We start from the raw sequence: 15,563 nt of genomic DNA on the forward strand, positions 1-15,563 counted from the left end.
AATATGCTGATAGAGGACTAGGGATCAAACTGAAGATAAACATATAGAAAACTAAGCAAGTAATATCTACAAACTTCAAAAACGCACAAAAAGTTATACTAAGTAGAATTAGTAGAATTATGCCCCGTAAGCACGAAAAGTCATTAATATAAAATTTGCATTTTTGTGTCAAATGACACAGCTATACCTGTGTGGGAAGATCTCTATAGGTAGATCTCCAGGCTTGCTGGCCAGATGCACCAGCCTACTTCAGGAGCCACAAATCAGTGAAAAACTCTCAAAACACAGGTTGAACAGTGCCCGGAAAATGATACTCTAGCCTCTACATGCACATGCATATGTGTGACACACACACACATTCACACACATGTGCTCATATACACAAAACTGTGCCTACCTGTTCTAAAGTACCACACTTTTAAATACAAAATATCCACTGTGACTCAATTCAATGATAAGACTGCGTTCATTTTATTCAAATAATCTCTTGAAGAAAGGATTCCCTAACCAAGAAGCTGTCTCCAATCAACAACTGCTTGCAAAGGAAAAATTAGTTTTCACCAGTGGAGTCTCACTGGGTATATAAACCACATTTAAGGGCAGGCCTCATGCCTAGCAGTAGTTGGTCAACACAAAATGAGCCCAACGGATATTTGTGGAGATTGGTTTGTTTCATATTGCTCTGTTTGGGCATTTTTTATTGGACTGTCTTTTGTTTCTATCTCACAATTTCTGATTGTGTGTGTGTGTGTATTTCCTGTTCTTTTTCTTTTATTTTCAAGTTTTGCTTTTCACTGAGGTTTGTTTTATATGTCTGCCTGTTTTCTAAAAAGAGGGGGAAAGAAGGTGTGGATTTTGGATGGATGGGATGTAGGGAGGTTCTGGGAGGAGATGAGGAGGGGAGACCATGATTATACTATTTGGTATGAAAAAATACTTTCAATTAAAAATGTTTGAAGGAGAGAGGGGGAGAAAGAAAGGAAGGAAGAAAGGACGGAAGGAAGGAAGGATGGAAGGAAGGAAGGAAGGAAGAAAGAAAGAAAGGTAAGAGAAAACTAGAAAGACCTGTCCCTACACATTAAGCCTGATGTGTCAGTGAGAGACACAGGTGAGGAAGAGAGCCAGCTGAAGGCAAGCTTATTTCCGGGTTTGTCCTAACAAATACATACATAAAATTTGAAAACAACTGAGTTAGGCTATGAAATCAAATGATGAATTAATTCACATCTTTCAACTGACACTACATTTGCCTTCTGCTGCTCATGCTGTAGGGTGAGAGCATCCCAATCATTACCACACTGCTCTCTCAGAACCAGAGTGCTGCAAGAATGACAAACTCTCAGAGAGACCCGGATTTTCAAACTCCCTTTTCCTAGTCTCAATATTCTTCCCTGCAACTTCCCAGAGATGCAAATCGGGTTTCTTTAGATGTCTTGGCTAACAACCTGAAATAAAGTAATGAAAGATGTCCCCAGCTCCTAGCATCCAAAGGTCTCTTGTGAGCAGGAACCTCCATCTCTGTTTCCTATTGCAGAAGCGATTCCCACAGCCAGGGACTGTGCATACTTTCCAGAACCATTTCAGCAAGACAGAGTCCTTTTGTTTCAAATACCTTACAGTGGTTTTGCTCTAAACAGATCAGGTTCATGAAAGAGTCAAGCATTTCAACCTAATCAGGCATCTAAGTCAAAAGTTAATGTCTGATTGGATCAGACTTACTCCAAAATAAATAGGTGTTTTGGGAAATATCCGTAGAACATAGAACAAATAAGGATCCTAGATGGTAGAGCTGCACCAAAAAACACTGCACACATTTAATAAGAGGTAGATAGTACAAGATACTGATTGCTGTGTTTACACTGGATGATAACCAAAGCATAAGGTGTGAACTAATTCAGCATAAATTCTTCTTTATTAGATTTTTGTTTCTTAATAAATAATTTACTCCATTGTTTAATAAAAACAAATAGTCATAATAAGGCTGCTGAGTGGGGGCTAATGACTTCAAACCTCTACAAAGAATCGAGATCTTGCATCAACCTTAGAAAACTATAATTTGATTTCCACCAGTCGCTTTGCCAGTATTTCCATTCAGCAAAGGCAACAGAAGATTTATATTTTGAATTTAGATCCTCTCTAAGTTTCAGGAACAAAAAGGACAAGATGCCGAATGCTATTGAAAGCCAACTCATCGTCTCCCACCTATGTCATTGGCATGCAATGGTCTGAGAGCAAAGGCCATTCACCAGATTTCATCGCTTACCACCACCCAGGCTGAGCTGCAGAGAGAAAGAAGGGGCTGCAGTTTCCACAAGAGGTCACAAGCTGAGCCGCTCACTCCCTCGGCCACTCGGCTAAGCCTGCAGTCACACCCCCACACAGGAGAGCAGCTCACTGACAGACATCCAGCAGTGGCTTGGTGCATGGAGGATGACTGTGCACGGAAAATATTGTGCTTGAATTTTTCATGCCTTTCCCTTGTCAGCAACGGTTTCTCATAATTGACGTGGCGCTCAGAAACAACAGGTCCTTCTCGGTCTGTGTCTTTTCGATTCATGCACCACAGTCATCTCCATCACACGACACAGCTACTCTTGTTCTCACTTAGTCATTCGCAGCCAGCTACAAAAGAATCTCAGATGAAGTCTGCTCACCACGGCTTCTGTTCGTTACGCACTTTGCTGAGATGCCGATATTGCTAATAGTTCTGTGTGATTCAGACACTGACTTGGCTACTGAAGTTCCTTTAGGGTTCTTCAGCGAGAAATGCTGTTTTCCATGCCCAAAATGAGTGCTGCAGAACATTTGTAACTGTCAGCTGCCTCGGTTTAAAAAAGAGCATTTGGGGACGATCTTTAATAAGCTGCCTCTGCATGTTTTGTTTTGTTCCTTTAACACGTAATAAAACACATATAACTGAAGACTATGCTTTTCCCCTTTCCATGTAAAAATTGATGTGGATCCTTTTAAATTAGAATATAACTGTATCATGTCCCCTTCCCTTTTTTCTCTTCAACTGAATGTACTCTGCCTGGCTCTTTCTCAAATTCACTACATTTTTCTCTTTAATTGTAGGTGTGTGTGTGTGTGTGTGTGTGTGTGTGTGTGTGTGTGTGTGTGTGTGTATGTTCTCAATATTTAAATGCAATCTACACATTCAATATAATATTACTTGTGTGTATGCAAATTCAGGACTGACCACTCTGGTATTAGATACCAATTAAGGGTTCTTCCTCGGGGAAGTCTATTTTTCCTGATCTCAGCATGCCTTAGTTGCCTGAAATTCTTTGTCTAGAGTTGGGACCCCACAGATTTCCCCCTTCCTTGTTAGCATGTCTATTGGTACCATCCTTGTTCAAGTCTTGCTTAGACAATCATGTTGCTAAGACTTCAAGTGTAGCTTCTCAGACATTTCCAGGAGAGGCAGTCTCACAGCAACCTTCCTATTCTTCTGGCTCCTACAATCGTTCTTTCCTCTTCCACTATGATCCCTGAAACTTAGATGCAGTGTCTTGTGGATATAACAGTTGGGGATGGGCACCACACAGTCACTATTCTACTTATTTGTATCGGCTGTAGTTTTCTATAATGGTCTCCCACCGGTTGCAAAGAGGTTTATTTCTGTATTATTTGGAGGCTGTCTTGGAACTTGCTCTATAAACCAGGCTGGCCTTGAACTCAAGAGATCTGCCTGCCTGTGTCTCCCGAGTACTGGGATTAAAGGCGTGTACTGCCAACGCCCGGCTATTCACCCATTTTCAATCCAACTTTCAACCCAGGATGTTCCCTCATGCAAAAAGCCTTAAGATTTACACAATCCACCCTCCAATTGAGGGCAATCTCTGGGTTCCCCTTTTTCCCCGACCTTAGTGTCAGGCTAAGGCCTAGAGATTTAATCCAATACCCCCCTCCAACTGAGGGCAATCTCTCAGGGTCCCCTTACTTTCCTGACCTCAGTGGATCAGGCGAAAGACTGGAGATTTTTTATTTTATTTCTTATTTTACCCTTTTTTTATTTCTTTTTTTCTCTTTTTCTTTTCTTTTTTTTTTTTTGAGACTGGGTTTCTCTCTATCCTTTTGGAGGCTGTCCTGGAACTTGCTCTATAGACCAGGATGGCCTCATTCCTTCCTATCTCTGCCTCCCGAGTGTTGGGATTAAAGGCGTATGCCACCAACACCCGGCTCTCTGAATATCATAGCAAACATCCTCCCAATCTGGGACATTTAAGCCTTCCCCAGTAATGAACCATGGGCTCCCTCGTTCAATCCATTTTAAAAAGCCTGCCATGGTTGTAGTCCCGTGTTCTTCAAGCAACTTTTTTACATGATACTGTAATTTAAACTTCCAGGGACTATTTCCCATTGTTTCTTTTCCTATTTTCCTCCATCTGTCCTTAGCTGGCAAAACGGACGACCCTGTCCACTTACCTCGCTTTCACGATCTCGGTGGGACCTCCAATTGTCGCGTCTGCTGCGCGGCCTGTGTCCGAGAACGTGCGGAGGGTGTCGGGGATTGACAACACAGAGACTTGTTCAACGGTGTAAAGAAAACTTTAAACAGGCTCCAAAAAGGTTCAAGAAAACTTCCTAAGAAAGGCTCCCACCAGAGAAGCTTCTGCTCTCTCCTCTACCCTGGCTGGTTCTCTCTCACCCCAGAAACTGATCTGGGCGTGGCAGAAGGGGCGGTTAGTCTTTGGACAAGGTCGAGGTCAGGGTGGTTTCTGTAGGCAGGCCTTTTCCAGGAACTTAATGCCCCCAGGCATTGTATTGTTTTTAGCAAACATGTCTTTAGATTGTCTTACAGCTGCCAACTCCCAGGCAGAAGGGGAAGTGGGTCTCTGCTCAAGGTCTGGTGTTCCCACAAAAATATACCATTTCTCTGTGGGTCTAAGGATATTTAGAATGTAGTTATGGATTATGCTGACTGAGTAAAGTGGCAGTTGTAGGTTCTTCTCCAAGAACCATTACTTTACTGGCTAGGTTTCCAGTTGTTGAGCAGGTCTTACATCCAATTAGATAGCTGTGGGTTACTACCAAGATGTGAATGCCATTATTGCACCCTTTGGGATATCATGCCATGCTGGTTGTTACTGTGGTTCAGAGTTGTCATAGCTGGGTGAGACTATTGGTTGCTTCCTCACTGTGGTGAGTGGCACTAATGGGAGGTGTGACCTTGCTGGAGGAAGTGTGTCACTGTGGAGATAGGCTTTGAGGTCTAATATATAATATATGCTCAAGCCACACCCAGTGACACAGTCTACTTCCCGTTGCCTGCATATCAGCATGTAGCAGCTTCTCCAGCACCATGTCTGCCCACATGCCACCATGCTCCCCACCATGGTGATCAGGGACTAGACCTCTGAACAACAAGCTGGCACTTCAATTAAATATTTTCATTTCTCACTCCTGTCAGAATGGCTAAAATCAAAAACACCAATGACAATTTATGCTGGAGAGGATGTGGTGAAAGGGGGACACTCCTCCATTGCTGGTGGGAATGCCAACTGGTTCAGCCCCTTTGGAAATCAGTATGGAGATTCCTCAGAAAAATGGGAATAAACCTACCACAAGACCCAGCAACTCCACTCTTAGGCATATATCCAAAAGATGCCCATTCATACAACAAAGATGTCTGTTCCACTATGTTCATAGCAGCATTATTTGTAATAGCCAGAACTTGGAAGCAACCTAGATGTCCCTCACCCGAAGAGTGGATAGAGAAAATGTGGTACATTTACACAATGGAGTACTATTCAGCAGAAAAAAATAATGGAATCATGAGATTCACAGGCAAATGGATGACACTAGAAGAAACCATCCTGAGTGAGGTAACCCAGTCACAAAAAGAGAAACATGGCATGTACTCTCTCATATATGGATTTTAGACATAGATCTGGGGAGTGCCAGCCTACAATCCTATGGCCAGAGAATCTGGGAAACAGAAACTTCATTTAGTGGCTGATGGAAGAAGAGGCAGACTCCCTTGGTTAAGCACTGAGCTGAACTCAAGAAAGCCAGTAACAGAGAGGGAGGACTGATGATCAAAGGGATTAAGACTGGGCTGGTTTAACCCCCAGAAACAGCTGACCAGACAAAGGTTAACTCTTGAATCCCAGGTATCAGCCTGGGAATCCAGCATGGGACTGATCAAGACCCCCTGAATCTGGGTGTCAGTGAGGAGGCCTAGGGAATCTATTGAGCCTTGGGCAGCAGATCAGTACCCATCCCAAGTATACACACGGACTTTGGACTCCCATAGAACAATGTGAGGTGCACTCTCACCCTGAACTCTTGGGGAAGGGTCTAGGCCCTGCCCTATATGAAATGACAGACTATGGACACCCCCATGGAGGGCCTCACCCTCCCTGGGGGAATGAGGGGATAACGGGGGGGGGGGGGGTTGGGGGGAGGGCACGGGAGGAGGGGAGGGAATGGGAGAGGGACCTGGAACTGACTTGTGAAGCAACCTCGTTTCTTATCTAAATTTAAACTGGAAAAAAAAAAAAGTTACCATGATCATGGTGTCTCTTCACAGCAATAGACCCTAGCTAAGACACACCCTTAGTGGTTTGCACAGCATCTTCTGGTACCATGAAAGCTAGACTGCAGGAAGATGACTTTCAGGTTAGATCCATCTCAGATCCCCCGAAGCCTATATCCAAAGTGTTTGGTGTCTTCAGCAACACAGCAGCATCCTCTGGGAGGTAACCAAGGGCAACAGAAATGGCTCATATTTATGATGTGAAATTTTTAAAGAAAAAAATTGCCAGATTTATAAGGAAGCAGAGGTATATGCTAGCTAACGGGTTTATATGCATCACAGTGCAAGGGGAGAAGGAGATTACTGACTCCTTAAGGTTTGGCACTGTCCTAGGTACTCTGGCAAAAAGTGAGTCAGCAAGCGCTCACCTGCAGGACCAGCTGTAGCTTGAAAGCTCAGTTGCTTCTCAATCTTACCATAAGGGAAGCAGGCTGGAGAGCCACTGAGCTCCAGCTGAAAGAGTAAGCGCCTGCACTTTTGTTTCCCAAACGCTTTAAAGGAGGATATGCGTGTCACTTAACACTCAGTAATACGATTTGCATTGAACTTCATTACAATGTGGCAAGACCTATACATATTTAAATACAACTTTGTGTTTACAGTATCGTGGGGTTCAGGAAGAACATTGTCCTGGGCTCAGATTAGGAAGCAGTCACTTGAACCAAACAGCATTGAGTTTTATTCTTCTCCTACTGATGAAGAAAACTAGACAAAAAGGGTTTCATGGAAACTTAAAATATTTGTCACAAAACAAATACCAGTATCAACACAGTAAAATGGCAAGTGGCATGACGGGAGAAAAACACCAAAAAAAAAATCATGTGTCTGATAAAGGATCAGTAAATAGAATTACAGAAAACTTTCAAGACATAGCAAAAAACAAAACAAAACAAAACAAACAAACAAAAAACATTCATTTTTTTTAAATGAGCAGAGGTCTTATTATCTTCCAGAGAAGATATACAAATGGCTGATAAAATACATGAAGCATTGTTAAGCATCAGTAACCATGAGAGAAATGCTAATCAAGATAGAAGAGACCACCCCACATACAAACAAATAAACAAGCAAATAAAAGTGTGGTGGCAAGGGTATGGATAAACTGGAAACTTTAAGCATGTTAACCAAAGAATGAAGTAACACAGCCCTGTAGGAAACTGTGTGGTAGTTCTGAAAGAATTCAAAAGTAAAATCATAAGCCAGAAAAAAAAACTTTGGACACAGAATGAAAATGAGCTCAGAAAGGGACGTTGTATAGGGTTCACGTTCAGTGGCAGCAGTGTTCACAGCAGCTAAAACATGGAAGCAACCAAACACCCATCCATCTGCAGATGAATGGATAAACAAAACCAAAAGACAGTAAATATATACAATGGAATATTGCTCAGGCTTAAACGGGAAAGGTATTTTGACACAAGGTGAATGAACCTTGGTGACAGTACATTAAATGAAATAAGCCAATCACAAAGGGACAAATACAGTATATGATTCCACAAAACCACGAAGACAGGCAATAAAATGTGGGTGGTTAGGGGCTGAAGGAAAGATGAATTAGAACTTACTGTTTGGTAAAGTTTTACAAGATGAGGAATAAGGAGATGTCTGCTGGTAATGACCGTACAACATTATGAATGTATTTAATACCACTGAATGATTCATTTAAAAATGATTCTTAACAAAAAAAATGCTTGAAGCAAACATAAGGTCAGGAAAAATTCCTATAAATTCATTTTAATTTTAAAAATTAGAAAGGAAAAATATATTTTTACGCATATGAAATCCTAGCAAATAAATAAATATATATATAAATAAAAGTGATTCTTATGGCAAATCCATGTTATGTGTATCTTAAAAGGATTGTTTAAATGGAGAAAGGCAGAGTTGTAAAACAGAGGGAGTGTCATATGTCATGACAGTGTTACAGAAAGATCAAAGTTCATAGGTCTAAAATTTCAGCTAAATTAATATAGGGTCTCATATGGATACATGAATTGATTTTAAACACAGATCAGAACACAAGCTAAAAACATGTAATTAAAAGTCATGAAATAGCTGGGTGGTGGCGCATGCCTTTAATCCCAGCACTTGGGAGGCAGAGGCAGGCGGATCTCTGTGAGTCTGAGACCAGCCTGGTCTACAACAGCTAGTTCCAGGACAGCCTCCAAAGCCACAGAGAAACCCTGTCTCAAACAAACAAACAAACAAACAAACAAAAGTCATGAAATATTGTGATGGTTAATGTTAGTTGTCAACCAGACAGGACCTAGAATCCCCCGGGGACAGGCTTCTGCCATCCCTGTAAGGGATTATCTTGGTTAGGTTGACTGAGATAGGAAAAGCCATCTTAACTGTAGGCATCACCACTTCCCAGGCAGGGATCCTGAACTGTATAAGGAACCACGGTTAATGCGGTGAGACTGGCATCTATTGTTCTCTGTCCCTAATGTTGATTTGCTGTGAGCAATTGAGTCAAGTTCTGGTTGCCATAACTGCTCTGACTAGAACTGTGAGCAGCAACAAACTCTTTCTCTTCTGAGTTACTTCCATCAGAGTATTTTGTCACAGAAACAGGAAAAGAAACAGATAACCACCAAGGACATTTCTGAATACTTCCTGAGTGCTGGCTCCGTTTCAGCATCTCTCCATACATAGAAAACCCTGGAGGAATGGGTGTGCTGCTGTAGAAACTCTGCAGGATGATGTTATCCATGAGCTTATGTGTCTCTCGCCGAAAGGCACTGGATCTCCCAAAGAGTCATAACCATGTGGACTTAACCCATGCTTCTTGGTTTTAATTCATTTCCAGAATTACCAATGATATCCAAGTCCTTGAAATATTGGAGACACATATCTAAAATCTTATTTGGGATAAACCCATTCCTCTCTGAGATACTTTTGTCCATGGTGTTTTATACAGCAATAGAAAGCAAACTAGGACATAAGCCAATGAAGAACATTCACCACCACCACCACCACCCTCACCTAGGACAAAACTAAACAGGTGTAAACTGCCCGGAAGTTTCAGATGGGCCATACTCTCCTTCTCAACTTAGCTATAAGATGGAAACGCTTCAAATCTTTGTCTATACTTTGTATTCTCTCAATAACAGCACACATTAATAAATGCCTTCATGATAAAAATATCTACTCTGGAATAGGGTTAGCTCAAGTCACCTTCTTTTCCCCCATCGAAATGCAAACAAGCAGAACAGTTCATTCCACTGCAACGTTTCATAGGGTGAGCTCTGACAGCCAGGAAAGCAAACAGTCCTCACAGAAAGAATACTCAGAGAAGAGTAACCAGACGTCAGTTCCTCAGAAGTGACCCAGATGACACAGTCCTGTGAAGTACCACTGACAAAGTGCTTAGAAACGATACATCTGGGAAACCTATCTCCATGCACCAGTCACAGAAACTGGGCTACCAATCGTAGCTTCCAACAAAAGCTAACTTTGTATAATTCAGTGTTGCATAGTATTTTTTTGATGATATGCCAGAGCTGACACGGAGATAATTTCAAAACAACAGCAACAAACAAATTGTAGTGACATATTATTTATGATTTATTAAAATTTGCCTGAAGACTTAGAAAGCAAAGTCAGCACAAGCCATAGAAGCCAGGCACACACCTTTAATCCTAGAGTTAGAAGCTAGGAGGTGGTGGTACACACCGATGGATCTCTCTGAGTTCAAGGCCACTCAGGGATAGGTGAGACTGAATCAGTCTAAAAGAATAACAGATCACATTCACTGGAGGAGTATAGAAGACAGAAGCAGGGTCTTCAGTAGTCAGTAGGAAGCATTCATTCTCCAGCCAGGCTTGAGGAGAAGAAGCAGTCTGAGGCTTGATGAGAACTCATGGAGACAAGATCAGCCCTTTCAGCCTGAGGTAGAGGTAAGACGCTAGCTGCTTTGCTTTCCTGATATTCAGTGAAGTCTGAACCCCAATATCAGTCTCTGGGTCATTTATTTTTAGTGTTATATAAACAAACAAACCCAGTATGTCTACTCTTCAAGATACCTGGTAACCTACAAAATAAAATCCAGGAGAGACCCTATAATGTGGCATACTGTGAGATGTGTTATAATATAAAAATCTTCATATTATAACACCTTCTCGCCTCCCTTACCTCCCTTTTTTAATTTAAATACAAACAATCTTGCTTTACATGTCAATCCCAGTTCCCTCTCCCTCTCCTATCGCCTGCCCCCCCAGTCCCCTATCTGATCCCCTTTCTACTCCCCAGGGAGGGTAAGGTCTTAAATGGGGGACCTTCAAAGTCTGTCAAGTCATTTGGAGAAAGGCCTAGGCCCTCTACCATGTGTCTAAGCTGAGAGTGTATTCCTTTGGAAAGTGCTTCCAAAGTCCATTCGTACACTAGGGATAAATACTGGTCCACTAACAGACTGCCCGATCCTCCTAACTGACACCCATGTATGCTGGTTACCTAGCTATTAGTCTGGGGTCCATGAGCTCCCCCTTGTTCAGGTCAGCTATTTCTGTGGGTTTTCCCAGCTTGGCCTTGACCCCTTTGCCCATTACTCCTCCCTCTCTGCAACTAGTTTCCAGGAGTTCGGCTCAGTGTTTAGCTGTGGTTGTCTGTTTCTGCTTCTATCAGCTACTAGATGAAGGCTCTAGGATGGCATATAAGGTAGTCATCAATCTCATTATCAGGGAAGGACATTTAAGGTAGTCTCTCCACTATTGTTTAGATTCTTAGTTGGGGCCATCCTTGTAGGTCTCTGGACATTTCCCTAGTGCCAGATTTCTTTTTAGACATGTAATGGCTCCTTCTATTATAGTACCTCTTTTCTTGCTCTCCTGTATTTTCCCCCCAACTCAATCTTCTTGCTCCCTCATATCCTTCTCCCCTTCTCATTCTCTTAGTTCCCTCTCCCCTCTCCCCATGCTCCCAATTTGCTCAGAAGATCTTGTCCCTCTCCCCTTCTTTGGGGGACCATGTATGTCTCTCTAAGGGTCCTTCTTGCTTCCTAGCTTCTCTGGCGGTACAGATTGTAGGCTGGCAATCCTTTGCTCTATGTCTAAAATCCATATATGAGTGAGTACATACCATGTTTGTCCTTTTGTGACTGGATTACCTCACTCAGGATGGTTTCTTCTAGTTTTATCCATCTGCCTGCAAATTTCAAGATTCCATTGTTTTTTCTGCTGAGTAGTATTCCACTGTGCAAATGTACCACATTTTCTTTATCCATTCTTCAGTTGAGGGGTATCTAGGTTGCTTCCAGGTTCTGGCTAATACAAGTAATGCTGCTATGGACATAGTTGAACAGATGTCCTTGTTGTATGAGTGTGCATCCTTTGGGTATATGCCTAAGAGTGGAATTGCTGGATCTTGTGGTAGACTGATTCCCATTTTCCTCAGGAATTGCCATACTGATTTCCAAAGAGGCTGTACGAGTTGGCACTCCCACCAGCAGTGGAGGAGTGTTCCCCTTTCTCCACATCCTCTCCAGCATAAAATGTCATTGGTGTTTTTGATTTTAGTCATTCTGACAGGAGTAAGATGGTATCTCAGAGTTGTTTTGAGTTTGCATTTCCCTGGTGACTAAGGATGTTGAACACTTTCATAAGTATCTCTCAGCCATTTTAGACTCCTTTATTGAGAATTCTCTATTTAGTTCTATACCCCACTTTTTAATTGGATTATTTGGTGTTTCGGAGACTTGCTTCTTGAGTTCTTTGTATATTTTGGAAATCAGCCCTCTGTCAGATGTGGAGTTGGTGAATATCTCTTCTCATTCTGTAGGGAGCCATTTTGTCTTGTTAACTATGTCCTTTTGCCTTCCAGAAGCTTCTCAGTTTCAGGAGGTTCCATTTATTAATTGTCTATCTCAGTGTTTGTGCTACTGTGTTCATGCTTGTTAAGAAAGGAGAGAAGGACAGGGCTGCTGTTGATTGATCATCCTTGGTATATATCACTGGAGATCTCTGTGGACACCGGCCAACTGCTTCATGTGACTTCAGAGAGCAGGACTATGCCAAGCTCTCCTAGAGCATTCACCAATGAATTTTTAGTTTCACTTCCTATATCCCTGACAGAGCCAAAGTGAAATGGCCTGTAAATTTCTTTTGGCTAAGATACCTGATGGAATCCTTTCATAGCTGTACATTGATGCACACAAAGCCATGCCTAGATCTGACCTTCAGAGTTGACATTATAAAAGAGAATACCACTGCATCAACACTACATACAAAGAATATGAAGTATATATTTCATTATTCTGTAAACATATTTTCTTTGATTTACCTCCAAAATATGCAAAGAAGATTCTAAACTCCTCAAAAGCAAGAATCATCTCTGTCACTCTCACTTAGGCTGTTCTGCAAGGTAGCATATTATGAGCATCTGCTCAACACATGAATGAGTTGTGAAGTGAAAAAAAATCAACTAAGTCTGTATGTGACTGTAACAGGAGTAAATTGCATGCTACGTATTAAATAAGTAGGCAATAGTCAAAGAGGAAGACCATAGAGTTTAAAATTATTCCTGGAAAAGTGTGTGTGTGTGTGTGTGTGTGTGTGTGTGTGTGTGTGTGTGTGTGCATTTTCTTTTCAGTCAAGGGGAAGGCTTTTGGTAGAGCTCTAAATCTAGACCCTATTTCCCCAAAACAATAATCCTTTCTATTTCATGTGTGTGAATACACACATGTAAACACACACACACAATACCATTTCCTGTATTAACAGGCAACCGGGATAGTCACTATTATAGAAAACACACTAGTGAAAAACAGTGGTTCATATTTCTACAAAGACAGGAGGTTAAAAGCTCTTATTAGCCCCTGTTTCTTCCCAAACACAGAAATATCACTAGAGACTTTTAAAAGCAAACAAATGAAGTAAGAGCAGCAATAGCAGCAAGACAACTTTAAAACCCAGAAAATAAGTTGGCAATAAATAACTCATTAAGAAGATTTGTAAGCATTAACTAGCAATGGAGAAAATAAAAAGCAGATTTATTTATAGGCAAACCACCCAAATGCCTAGAACCAATGACATCTTGTCAACCTGGAGTGAGGTGAACATAGAATAAGAATAAAATTCCCTGGAAGTCAATTTGTTTATTTTCTTATTTGGGTGAATCTTCATTTTATTATAATGATTAACATAACCGTATCCATCAATGAAGTTCACTTTACTATTTTCATGCATGCATACAGCATGCATCAATCCATGGGTGCCGTCCACCCTTCTGCTCTTTCCTTCTCTAACCCTACACAGTTTGATAAGTTCCTCTTCTACTTTCAGGTCCTTTGCTTGCTTTGTCTTGATTTTCATTTTTTTTCTTCCTTTGTTTTTTTTTAAGTTTGCACATTTGTAAAAACAGGTGTGACATTTATAAATTTCTGGCTTGTTTCACTTAATATGACATTTTCTAATTTTATCCACTTTCTTGAAATAATAAAATTCCATTCTTCTTTATGGTTGAATCACACACACACACACACACACACACACACACACACACCAAAAATCCAATAATACCATAATATTTGTGGGTGTGCAGGCATCTCTGGTGTATGCTGCTTTGGGGGCATAGACCCATGAGTAGCACAGCTGGGTCATATGATATCCTATTTTTAGGTTTTAGAGAAACCTCCATAATGATTTCTGTAGTATCAGGAGTAATTTACATTCTATTAATAGTGTGTAAGTGTTGCTTTTTCTTCACATCCTTGGCAGCATTTGCTTCTTTGTTTTTCTAAAAACCCTTCTAGCCAAGTGGTGGTGGCTCACACCTTAGTTCCAGCACTCTGGAGGCAGAGGCAGGAGGATGTCTGTGATGTGAGGCTAGCCTGGTCTACAGATGGAGTTCTGGGACAGCCAGGGATGTAATACAGAGAAACTCTGTTTCAAAAAACAGATCAAAGCAAAATAAGTCATTCTAACTGAGATGATATGAAATCTCATTACAGTTCTATTGGCAGTTCCCCAATGGCTAAAGTTATAATGATCATTTAAAACAAATATTTATTGGCCATTTAGATTTCTTCCAAGAAATGTCTATTTAGAACCAGAGAGATGGTTTATTGGGTTAATGCACTTGCCACCAACCCTGGCAACCTGAATAGGATCTAATCCAATGGTTAAAGGAGGGTGGCACACTCAACACTCTTCATTATCTTAGAGAAATGCTTTTACTTTTTCTCCATTTACTATGTTAGCCATGGGATGATAGTGTATAACTTTTATAATGGTGAGTTATGATATTTCTATACCTCATTTATTTATGGCTTTTTAGTATGAAATAGAGTTAGGTTTTTTTTTTGTTTTTTGTTTTTGTTTTTGTTTTTTTTTTGGTTTTTCGAGACAGGGTTTCCCTGTGGCTTTGGAGGCTGTCCTGGAACTCGCTTAGTAGACCAGGCTGGTCTCGAACTCACAGTGATCCGCCTGCCTCTGCCTCCCGAGTGCTGGGATTAAAGGCGTGCGCCACCAACGCCCGGCCTAGAGTTAGGTTTTATTAAAGGTTTTTCGGCATATGTTATAATCACATGGTTTTGTCTTTGGTTCTATTTATATGCTGTTATTGATTTGCATAAGATGAACCATCCTTGCATCCCTGGAATAAAATCTACTTTGTCATAGTGTATGACTGTTTTAATGTGTGGTATACATTGTTAAGGATTTTTACATCTATGTACAGGAATATCAATAGGTCTGTAAATATTGCTCTAGTAATAGAAACATCCTTGCGAGATTCTGTGCTTCCAATTTCAAGGGTTCCCTTTCAATTTTATGGGATATTTTGAGAATCATCAAGGCTATTTCTCTATAGAAGTTGGTAAAATTCAGCAATGAAGCCTTCCCATCCTGGACTTATTAGAAGACTTGATGCAGGTTTAATATCATCTTTGTTATCTGTCTACTTGGGCTTTTATATTCTCTTACTTCATATATATATATCGATAAATATATATTTTTTCTAGATTTTTCCCAAAGTATTTGCATATTGTTCTTTTCAAAATTTGTCTGGGAATATAGGTCAATAATACAGG

The 15,563-nt window shown here is 41.0% G+C and overlaps 1 protein-coding gene across 2 annotated transcripts in view; it reads right to left on the bottom strand.

The window, feature by feature from the left end:
* Positions 1-15,563, bottom strand: part of Akap6 (A-kinase anchoring protein 6) — a 441,052-nt gene that overhangs the window by 347,514 nt on the left and 77,975 nt on the right. The window lies entirely within an intron of this gene.

This window comes from Mesocricetus auratus, unplaced genomic scaffold (assembly GCF_017639785.1).
Source record: "Mesocricetus auratus isolate SY011 unplaced genomic scaffold, BCM_Maur_2.0 Super-Scaffold_15014, whole genome shotgun sequence".
NCBI lineage: Eukaryota > Metazoa > Chordata > Mammalia > Rodentia > Cricetidae > Mesocricetus > Mesocricetus auratus.